Source organism: Piliocolobus tephrosceles, chromosome 1 (assembly GCF_002776525.5).
Source record: "Piliocolobus tephrosceles isolate RC106 chromosome 1, ASM277652v3, whole genome shotgun sequence".
Classification (NCBI taxonomy): Eukaryota; Metazoa; Chordata; class Mammalia; order Primates; family Cercopithecidae; genus Piliocolobus; species Piliocolobus tephrosceles.
Genome location: NC_045434.1, coordinates 28167848 through 28179992, shown reverse-complemented (window position 1 = coordinate 28179992; position 12145 = coordinate 28167848). Strand labels below are relative to the sequence as shown.

The 12145-nt window shown below is 40.5% G+C and overlaps 1 protein-coding gene, 1 non-coding gene and 1 pseudogene across 13 annotated transcripts in view; 2 read left to right on the top strand and 1 right to left on the bottom strand.

Annotated features, from left to right (window-relative positions):
- The window catches only part of PRRC2C (proline rich coiled-coil 2C), a 107262-nt gene that overhangs the window by 84988 nt on the left and 10129 nt on the right, over positions 1 to 12145 (bottom strand). The window lies entirely within an intron of this gene.
- On the top strand, positions 7345 to 7478 carry LOC111539394. Its single transcript, XR_002730667.1, has one exon. It is a non-coding gene; the product is annotated as a small nucleolar RNA SNORA70 (small nucleolar RNA).
- Positions 7486 to 7832, top strand: LOC111539334 (annotated as a pseudogene).

Genomic DNA, 12145 nt, shown 5'->3' with positions numbered 1-12145 from the left:
AGGTCAGGAGATCAAGAACATCCTGGCTAACACAGTGAAACCCCGTCTCTACTAAAAATACAAAAAATTAGCCAAGCATGGTGGCGGGTGCCTGTAGTCCCAGCTACTCAGGAGGCTGAGGCAGGAGAATGGTTTGAACCTGGGAGGCGGAGCTTGCAGTAAGCAGAGATCGCGCCACTGCACTCCAGCCTGGGCAACAGAGCAAGACTGTCTCTCAAAAAAAAAAGAAAAAAAATTAAATTGATGATCAGTGTAGAAAATAATCAACATTTGACAAAATGTAAATATGCTATAAGAACTCAACAAATCAAAGAAGCCCAAAGAGTAAAGCTATGAACAGACAATTCACTAGAGAAATATTAGTGAGCAAGCGTATCAAAATGTCCAATGTTACAACTGAACAAAAATCAAAATAAAATGCCAAGTTCAGCTTTTCCACATTCTTACAAAGGAAAACAAAGTAGTAATACACAATTTAACCACAGGGTTATAGAATATCCGATTTAACTCTAGCCATCACAGAGCACTCAAGCTTAAAAGAATCATAAAATGAACCTTAACTTCCCTACTTAAAGACAATACCAATCCTTCTCAATAACACGTTAAACCAATTAAATACCAGGACCAAGTTTGATTTATCCCTAGAATGCAAGACTGGTTTAAAATATGCAAATCGATGTGATACACCACAGTTTAACAGAATGAAAAGTAAAAACTAAATGATCATCTCAATAAATGCAGAAAACCATGTGACAAAGTTTAACATCCTTTCACGATAAAAACTCTCAACAAAATAGGTACAGAAGAAAATTCTTCAACATAATAAAGGTCATTTATAAAAATCCCACAGCTAACATCATAATCAATGGGAAAAACCTGAAGGCTTTTTCCTGCGATCTAGCACACACAGTTAGAATGTCCACTTTTACCATTTCTATTCAACACAGTGTTGGAAGGACTAGCAACAACAATCAGACCAAAAAAAGGAATAAAAGGCATCACAAATCAGAAAGAAAGTCAAACTATCCCTGTTTGCAGATGACATGATCTTTTAAGTTGAAAACTCTAAAATTTCACAAAAACTGTTGAAACTAATAAATGAACTCAGTAAAGCAACAGGATACAAAATCAACATACAAAAATCAGTTGCATTTCTTTTCACCAATAACAACCTAGCTGAAAAGGAAATCAAGAAAACGATCCCATTTACTAGAGCATCAAAAAGAATAAAGTACTTAGGAGTAAATCTAACCAAGGGAGCAAAATACCTGTACACTGAAAACTATAATTGATACAAGAAACTGAAGACACAAATAAATGTAAAGATAGCCCACATTCACAGATTGGAAGAATTAATATTGTTAACAAGGCAGCAAAGAAAGACCTGAGAGGATCAGAGGGGAACACTGCCTAAAGTTCATAAAGGGCTGGGAATAGTACCTGTTTCACAAACAAGACTAAAAAGATGACATGACATGCTTCACCAGGCATTAGGTAGAGTTGTTCTTTTTTTGGAGACAGAGTCTCACTCTGTTGCCCCGGCTACTTAAGTACAGTAGTGCGATCTCAGCTCACTGCAACCTCTGCCTTCTGGGTTCAAGTGATCCTCCTGCTTCTGCCACCCAAGTAGTTGGGACTACAGGTGTCTATCACCACGCCCAGCTAATTTTTGTATTTTTAGTAAAGATGGGATTTCACCATGTTGGCCAGGGTGGTCTTGAACTCCTGACCTCAGGTAATCCACCGTCCTCAGCCTCCCAAAGTGCTGGGATTACAGACGTGAGCCACTGCACCCAGCCCAGGTAGAGTACTGAGCACAGCTTTGCCTCCAGCAGTGGGTGAAAATTACCCTAATGTAAATACTGCTCTGATCTTGTCTAACAAATCTTTTCTTCTTTTTATGTTAAATAAATGAGATGGGATCTCACTACGTTGCCCAAGCTGGTCTCAAGTGATCCTCCCAACTCGGTTCTTCCCAGTAGGTGGGATTACAGGCATGTGCCACCACGTCTGGCTTGTCTAACAAACCTTAAAGCTACACTTGAAAAGATCAAATGGTTTCCCAGTAACTTAACTGAATCCCAGAATCAAGTGGGGTTGGGGTGCGGGTAATCAAGCAAGTGAAACCAACCCAGTCTTGACTATTGATGTTAGAATTAGTGGACAAGAATGTTAAGTTATTTTTCTTATGTCACCTTGTCTAAGAAAAAGCTACTTTATAACTGTATTCTATATGTTCGACAAGCTAAAGATTGAATACAAATAGACATAAAAGACATCAAAACGCAGAGGAAAAAATTCACCAATTGGTATTACTAGCATTTTAGACACTGCCAAAGGTAAGAATACTACAGGTTGCAATCCTTTATGAAAAAGAAAACTCCCCTTTCCAAATTAAACATTAAACACACACATGCACGCACACACGCACACAAAGGGAAAAAATAGTGAATCTGAAACCATCAATAGAAGCTATCCAATGGGAAAGATAAAGTGAAAAAAGCTTAAAAAAAAAAGGACCTTAAGTGAACCTTAAGACAACTTCCAACAGCCTAATCTATGTGTAATTGGTGTTACACACAGAGGGGCTTGACAAACTGAAAAAATAATGGCCAAAATGGTACAAATTTGATGAAAACTGTAAACCCAGACCCAAGAGACTCAACAAAGCCCAAGTCTAAGAAGCATGAAGAACCCACACCAATATCATAATCAAAGTATTCAAAACCAATGATAAAGAGAAAATCTTAAAAGTAACAAGAGAAAATAGTTACTTTACATACAGAGAAACTGAGTAACAGCAGAATCTTCATGGGAAAAGGTGCAAGCAATAGAGCTACATGCTTAAAGTACGGAAAGAAAAAATAAAAACAGAATTCTCTACATGCAACAAAACATCTTTCAAAAATAAAAACAAAATTGGCTGGGCAAGGTGGCTCATGTCTGTAATTCCAGCACTCTGGGAGGCTGAGGTGGATGGATCACTTAAAGTCAGGAGTTCGAGACCAGTCTAGCCAAAATGGTGAAACCCTGGCTCTACTTTTCACCAGTGTCATCATAGTGTGTACTTACAAATGTAGGTGGCATAGCCTACTGAACACCGAGGCTATATGGTATAGCCTATTGCTCCTAGACTTCAAACCTGCACAGCATGTTACTATACTGAATATTGTAGGCAACGGTAACAAAAGGTGAAATATTTGTATATCGAAACATGTCTAAACATAGAAAGCGTACAGTAAAATATGGTATTATAATCTTATGAGGTCACTGTCATATATGCGGCCCACTGTTGACTGAAACATCATTATGCAGTGCATGATGTGGATGCAGAAAAAGCAGCTGACAAAAACCAACCCGGTCCTTATTTGAAAAACAGAAACAAAACAAAAATCCTCAATAAATAGGAATAGAAGGGAACAGTCAAAAGTTTGAATATGCTTGCCCTTCTGTTCCTTTCAATGAAGAGAAATGAGGCAAGGATATCTCCTCTCTCAACACTTCTTCTGTTCGACACTATACTAAAAGTTCCAGCCAGCAAAATAGGAAACAACAACAACAAAAATCAAATTGGAAGGGATAAAGTAAAATTGTCTCTAATAGCACTGTACGATCACATATATAGAAAATCTGATGATATCTTAAAAAAACCTACTAGATGGGAGCTTACAAGAGCATATAAGATCAACACACAAAATTCAATTGTATTTCTATTCAGCATTAAACAATTAGAAACAGAAATTATATATAGTGCCATTTGTAATAGCAATAAAAAATGAAATACGGTCAGGCGTGGTGGCTCACGCCTGTAATCCCAGCACTTTGGGAGGCCGAGGCAGGTGGATCACCTGAGGTTGGGAGTTTGAAACCAGCCTGACCAACATGGAGAAACCCTGTCTCTACTAAAAATACAAAAATTAGCCAGGCGTGGTGGAACATGCGTAATCCCAGCTGCTCAGGAGGCTGAGGCAGGAGAATCGCTTGAACCTGGGAGGCAGCGGTTGCGGTGAACAGAGATCATGCCATTGCACTCCAGCCTGGGCGACAAGAGCGAAACTCTGCCTCAAAAAAAAAAAAAAAAAAAAAAAAAAAAGGAAAGAAAAGAAAAAAGAAATACTTAGGGATACATCTGACAAAAGATATGTAAGACCTACACATTGAATACTACAAAACATTATTTAAAAAGCTACATAAACATGGCATAAGAACATATGCCATGTTCTTGGATCACAAGACCCAATATTAAGATGTCAATTATTTTCAAATTTATCTACAAATTCAAAGCAATCCCAAACAAAACCTCAGAATAAATTTATTGGAGGAAAAAAGTTGTCAAGCTGATTCTAAACTTTATAAAGAAATGGTCTGCCTCTAGAATAGCACCACCACCCCCATCCCCACTCCCGCCCCGCCAGCTTTGAAAAGAATGAAATTGAAAGGTGAATACTACTTGCTTTCAAGACTTAAGGCACAGCAATGAAGACAGTGTGGTACTGGTGTAAAAATAAGACAAATAGATCAGTAGAGCAGAATAGAGTCTAGAAATATAAATACATATAAGCATTTGATTGTTGACAAATGCAAAGAAATTCAGTGGATAAAGGACAGTCTTCCCAAAAATGATACTGGAGCAATTATATGTACATAATATTAAAAAACACTGATTCATACCTCACACCATATATGAAACTCAACTGAAAAATGAACCATAGACAAAATGTAAAACTTGAAACTGTAAAACTTCCAGAGAAAATACAGGAGAAAATCTTTGTGACACTGGGTTAGATAAGGACTTCTTAGATACAACACCAAAAGCACAATCTATAAAAAATGAAATTTATAAACTGGACTTTTTGAAAGATACTGTTGAGAAATAAAGGACAAGCTAGAGTCTGGAAAAAAAACTGTCAAATCATAAATCTGACAAAGAACTTTTATCAAGAATATATACAAAACTCTCACAACAACCAACCCAGTTTTTAAAAAGAGGCAGGAAATTTGAAGAGACACTTCACCAGAAATATACAAATGGCAGGTAAGCAAATGAATATACTCAGTGATATGGTTTGGCTGTGTCCCCAACCAAATCTCATCTTGAATTGTAGCTCCCACAATTCCCACATGTCATGGGAGGGACCTGGTGGAAGGTAACTGAATCATGGGGGTGGGTTTTTCCCATGCTGTTCTTGTGATAGTGAATAATTCTAAAGAGATCTGATGGTTTTATAAAGGGAAGTTTCCATGTAAGAAGTGGCTTTGCTTCTCCTTCTGCCATGATTGTGAGGCCTCCCCAGCCATATGGAACTGTGAGTCAATTAAACCTCTTAACTTTATAAATTACCTAGTCTTGGGTATGTCTTTGGCAGTGTGAGAACAAACTAATACACTCAGCATCATTTGTATTTGGGAAATGCAAATTTAAACCAAAATAAAATACTTCCACACAATTAATACAATTGCTAAAATTATAGAATGATTATATGAGGTTTTGGCAAGAATATGGAAGAACTGGAAATGAAAATAGCACAATCACTTTGAAAAACAATTTGGCAGTTTCTTTTATTTTTTTGAGATGGAGTCTCACTCTGTTGCTCAGGCTGGAGTGCAGTGGCACGATACTGGCTCACAGCAACCTCCGCCTCCCGGGTTCAAGCGATTCTCCTGCCTCAGCCTCCCAAAGTGCTGGGATTACAGGGGTGAACCACCATGCCCGGCCTACAAACACATTTACATGAACATTCACTGATCATGTCTCAGGGAGACAGGCAGGAGATGAAATCAGAGTAGGCAAAAGTCACATTTTGCAGAGCCTTGGATTAGAAGTGTTATCCCTGAGTTTATTCCAAATGCCACAAAAAAAAGCTGGGTGTGGTGGTGTATGCCTGGAGTCCCAACTACTGAGAAGGCGGGGTGGGATGATTACGTGAGCCCAAAAGTCAAGTCCAGCCTGGGCAATACCAGCAAGACCCCATCTCTCATTTGAAACAAAAAAACAAAAAAGGTTTTAAGGCCAAGAAAACCCACTGAAGGAAAAAGCTAGTAAAAAAAATCTCAATTGCTGAGTAGGCACAGATGCACTCAGCATAACCACATTTAAGTAACAAAATGGTACAATTTACATAATTAGTAATCCCAAAACCCTTGAAAAAGCAAGCTCAGTAGCATTCGTCTTCAGCTTGCCAGCTCTGATTTCAAAACCCATCTACACAGTTATAGAGGATATCAAAAGAAGTATATCCTCTACCCATATCAATTTTAATTTTGAAAAGCTTTTTTATTACTTTTACAATGTTAATACTTTTTATATTACTGTCATACTTGCCATGTATCTAAAACTCTCAATCATTAAGGGCAGAGGATCAGCCTGTAAAAACAAAACCTTCTGAATAACATACCTTTCTTTCTCTGTTTAGGGAAGAGAAAATCATCTTTTAAATTCAAGGGTCTATGACCAACTGAGCAATGCTGGTAAGAAACCAGCATTTTTCATTGTAATTAGATATATCAAAACAGGTACACCTCAGCTGGGAGTGGTGGCTCACATCTGTAATGCCAGCACTTAGGGAGGCCAAGGCATGCAGATCACTTGAGCTCAGGAATTTGAGACCAGCCTGGGCAACATGATAAAACTCTGTTTCTACAAAAAATACAAAAATTAACAGGGCGTTGTGATGGGCACCTGTAGTCCCAGCTGTTCAGGAGGCTGAGGCAGGGAGGACTGCTTTGAGTTCAGGAGGTCAAAGCTGTAGTGAGCCCTGTTCATACAGTAGCTCATCACTGTAATCCCAGCACTTTGGGAGGCCAAGTCAGGAGGATCACTTGAGCCCAGGAGTTTAAGACCAGACTGAACTGGGAGTGAGACCCTGTCTCTACAAAAATAAATAAATTAGCTGGGTATGGTGGCACACACCTGTAGTCCCAGCTACTCAGGAGGCTGAGGTGGGAGGACTGCTGGAGCACAGGAAGGCTTCAGCGAGCCATGAGAGCGCCACTGCACCCTACCCTGGGCCAAGAGAGTGAGACCCTGTCTCAAAAAAACACAACAAAACAAGACAGGTGCATCTGCATTTTCCATATTTTGAACAGCAAATATTACCTTGTAACAGTTTTGTTTTTGTGGGGAAGAACAAAAAGTACTGAAATGAAAGAAGAAGTTTAGGAGGAAAAAAAAGGAAGCCAGGGCTTTTAAAGCAGACTGTTTCCAAAAGGTCTAAAATAAATTTGGAAGGCAACAGTTTATTATAATATATACATTAACCTTTTAAAATCAAAGAATGACACTTAACAGTGATAACAAAAGGATGTTTTTCATGAAAGGATAGCTATCATAGATTGAAACTCTGCCTGCAGCCAATTAAGCCGACTGAGTTCCCTTCCTCAGGGGGGCCCAGTGTGCAATGGCTGCAAACAGCAGCTTCCCTGGTAGTGATGCAGCCTGTTTGTTGTATGGGTTGCTCTAAGGGACTTTGGAGACAGACCTTTCAGATGTATGTTCACGTTTCTGACCTTGCACTACCCCAGTGTAGGCTCCAAACAGGCATGCGAAGTGCCATTGGAAAGCCCCAGGGCACTGTGGCCAGGGTTCACATTGGCCAAGTTATGTCCATCCGCACCAAGCTGCAGAACAAGGAGCATGTGATTGAGGCCCTGTGCAGGGCCAAGTTCAAGCTCCCCAGCCGCCAGAAGATCCACATCTCAAAGAAGTGGGGCTTCACCAAGTTCAAAGCCAATGAATTTGAAGACATGTTGGCTGAGAAGCGGCTCATCCCAGATGGGTCAAGTACGTTCCCAATCGTGGCGCTCTGGCCAAGTGGCAGGCCCTGCACTCATGAGGGCTTCCACTGTGCTGCCCCCTCTTAATACTCACCAATAAATTCTACTTCCTGTCCACCTAAAAAAAAAAAAAATGCCTTCACTTCAGTTACCCCTCTTTCTTACGTACTTTGTCTGTTATTTTAGTTTTATCCTGATTCCCTCAATAAACATTATTAGTATATTAAAAAAAAAAAAAAAAAAGAAACTCTGTGGAGATAACCTGGGCAACATAGTGAGATTGTCTCTAACAAAACAACTAAAAAGTAGCCAGGCAATGGTGGCGCGCACCTGTAGTCCAAGTTACTTAAGAGGCTGAGGTGGGAGGATAGCCTGAGCAGAAGTTCAAGGCTGCAGTGAGCTGTGATTGCACTAGTCCACTCAAGCCTGGGTGACACAGCAAGATTTTGTCTCTAAAAATAAAAAAATTTAAATTAAAAAAAAAAAAAAGAGAGAAAACCTGGAGGAAAAAATCTAAGTGGTTTCCACATTTGTTAAAGAGATTAGCTATGGTCTCTCAAATTCCTTTGGTACTATAAGATTCTAGTTTTAATAAAGAAAACCTTAATTTTAAATAATACTGAAAATTTAGTATATTTGGAAAAATAACCCCCATACTTTAGCAAATTGCAATTTGCTAAATTCAATTAAATGACACAACTTTCTTTCTGGACACAATGGGTTTCTAAATATCCAAACTCTGTTTACCATTCTTTCCTCATTATTCTCATGATGAGTTCAGTTCCCCCGGAAAATACAGTGTCCCCCAGACTTAAGTAGTTAACATTAAAAATAAACTACAACAATTTCCAGAGAAGTATACTCTAAAAGTGTTTTACAGAACATCTGTAAATCAAGAAATAATGTGTATTAACTAATTGATAATAGTCAAGTATCACATATAAATATAAAAGGAAAATAGCTTCTGTATAAACCATTTTCTCTGGTTTCCATGACTATGACAGCTTTCAATCTCGTTACTTTTTTTCTGTCTCTTCTTGCCATCGCTCCCTTTTCTTTTTTGTCTTTTTTTGAGTCTCACTTTGTCGCCCAGGCTGGACTGCAGTGGCATGATCTTGGCTTACTGAAACCTCTGCCTCCTGGGTTTAAGCGATTCTCCTGCCTCAGCTGCCAGAGTAGCTGGGATTACAGGTGTCTGCCACCATGCCTGGCTAATTTTTGTATTTTTAGTAGAGACAGGGTTTCATCATGTTGGCCAGACTGGTCTAGAACTCCCGACCTCAAGTGATCCACCTGCCTCGGCCTCCTGAGTAGTAATCCCAAAGTGTTGAGATTACAGGCATAAGCCACCGTGCCCAGCCCATCTCTCCCTTTTCTATTAATAAGTGCTTTCTCCTTTGGCCATCTCATCTGCTGTTCACTGCTTCAAATATTTTCAGTAAGGACAATTCCCAAAACTTTCCTTCAAGCTACAATCTTTAGATACACAGTTTTAATGGTCTACAAAACATCACTTACATTTCTTGTCGGAACTTCAAACTCAAAATGATTAGTTCCACTATTTGATCACACAAATATTTACCCAGTGTCTACCATATATCACGCACCGTATGGAACAGATGAACAAGAGACATGCTTTCTTCATCCACTGAGTGGAGGTAGAGTTTAGAAATTTGAGGAGGCTGGAAAAGGTTTGAAAAGCAAATGGGAGAATGTGAAAGACAGCCAAGACATTGGCAAGAAGCACTGAAAGCCTAGTAGGGCTGAGTGTCATGGCTCACGCCTATAATCCCAGCACTCTGGGAGGCCAAGGAGGGAGGAATGCTTGAGACAAGGAGTTCCAGATCAGCCTGTGCAACTTAGTGAGAGATCTTGGTCTCTATGCAAAATGAACAATTGGCCGGGTATGGTAGAGTACGTCTATAGTCCCAGTCCCAGCTACTCAGGAGGCTGAGGCGGAAGGGTCATTTGAACCCAGGAGTTCAAGGCTGCAGTGAGCGATGATCGCAACTGTTGGGCAACAAAGCAAGACCCAGTCTCCCCTTCAAAAACAGAAAAAAAGCCTAGTAGAAGCTGGGGAGCAGGGGTATACAGTATTCCCAAGTTTGTGCAGTTATGATTCTCTTCAATGTCCAGTAGGACATCTAGGGAGTCAGGAGTGGTAGAAAGCACAAAAGTAGCTGGACTGAATCAGAGATTAGAGTTGCACCAGTAATTAGTAAACCAGTAAAGAAAAGCAAGGTGAATGAAGATATTGCCAGAATTTCTGGAGTAATGTTTTACTGAAGTCTAATTCAGATAGTGAAAGAAAATGGTTTGAATGCCTATGTTTCTTCCAAATTTCATGTTGAAACTTAACCCCCAATGCAACACTATTAAGAGGTGGGGTCTTTAGGAGGTGATTAGGCCATGTGGGCTCTGCCCTCATGGATGTGATGTATGCCTTATGAAAGGGCTGGAGGGGAACCAGCTATGCACTTCTGTCACCTGAGGACATGAACAAGGTGCCATCTTGGAAGCCGAGATCCTGCCTGTCGGTACCTTGATCTTGGACTTTTCAGCCTCCAGTACCAACAGAGATTAATTTCTGTTATTTATAAGTTACCCAGTCCCAGGCATTTTGTTACAGCAGCATGAATGGACTAAGAGAGGAAGTCAGAAGAGAATGAGGAGGAGAGCAGAAATGACTGATGATTTCAGTAAGGTTGACTAAAAGCTCTAGCAATAAAATAGTAATTATTGGCAGGGCATAGTGGCTCACGCCTGTAATTCCAGAACTTTTGGAAGCAGAGGCAGAAAGATGGCTTGAGCTCATGAGTTCAAGACCAGCTTGGGCAACACAGCAAGACTTTGTCTTTTCTTAAAAAAAAAAAAAAAAAAAGAAGATAAAAGAAAAATTAGCCGGGTATGGTGGCTCCTGCCTGTAGTCCCAGCTATTCAGCAGGCCAAAATGGGAGGATCACAGGAGCCGAGGAGGTTGAGGCTACATTGAGCCATGATTATGCCACTGCACTCCAGCCTGGGTGACAGAGGGAGACCTTGTATCCCCCCACAGCCCCACCAAAATCTGAGCTCTAAAGACATAGTATAACATAAAAATACCAGATTAGGGCCAGGTGCAGTGGCTTACACCTGTAACCCCAGCACTTTGAAAGGCGAAGGTGGGAGGATCACTTGAGTCCAGGAGTTCAACTCCAACCTGGGCAACATGGTGGGGCCTCATCTCTACAAAAAATAAAAGTTAGCCAGGCCTGGTGGCACATGCCTGTAGTCCCAGATGCTCAGGAGACTGAGGCAGGAGACTTGAGACCAGGAGATTGAGGCCACAGTGAGCCATGACTGTGCCAGTATATTACTGCCTCGGCAACAGGGTAAGACCCTGTCTCAAAATAAATAAATAAAAATAAAAATAAATACCAGATTAGGACTAAGAAGGTATATAAAGCCTAAATCACTGAAAATTACCAATGAAGAAGCAATCTTAGCGAAGTAAAGTAATTTGCTCAAAACACACAGAGCCGGAAAGTGGTAGAGTCAAGATTAAATCCAGGCTGACTTCAAAGCCAGTGCCCAACACAATGTCATTATTTAAAAAATCAGGATTGAACTTTCATTTTAAGAAATTAACAAGCCGGATGTGGTGGCTCATGCCTGTAATCCCAGCACTTTGAGAGGCTGAGGTGGGTGTATCACGAGGTCAGAAGATCAAGACCATCCTGGCCAACATGATGAAACCCTGTCTCTATTAAAAATACAAAAAAAAGTAGCCGCGTGTGGTGGCGGGTGCCTGTAGTCCCAGCTACTTGGGAGGCTGAGGCAGGAGAAAGACGTGAATCTGGGAGGCAGAGGTTGCAGTGAGCCGATATTGAGCCACTGCACTCCAGCATGGGTAAGACTCCGTCTCAAAAAAAAAAAAAAAAAAGAAAAGAAATTAACAAACTGAAATATAAAACAATAAAAGTCACTTAAGAGACCCTAAATGACTCATGTTTTCATTATCAAACGTACTGCATTACAATATAGAATAAGATACCAAAGATAAAACACAATAGCAACGAAACACAGCAACATCTCTATTAACAAACGTACGGTGGGGCATGGTGGCTCATGCTTGTAATCCCAGCACTCTGGGAGCCAGAGGTGGGAGGATGGCTTGAGCACTGGAGTTTGAGACCAGCCTGAGCAACATGGAGAGACCTTGTTTCTATCAGAAAAACAGCCAGGTGTGGTGGCACATGCCTGTGGTCCCAGCTACTCAGGAGACTGAAGCAGGAGGATCGCTTGAGCCTGGGAGGTTGAGGCTACAGTGAGCCAATGACTGCACCACTGCACTCTAGCCTGGGTAACAGAGTGAGACCTTGTCAAAACAAAC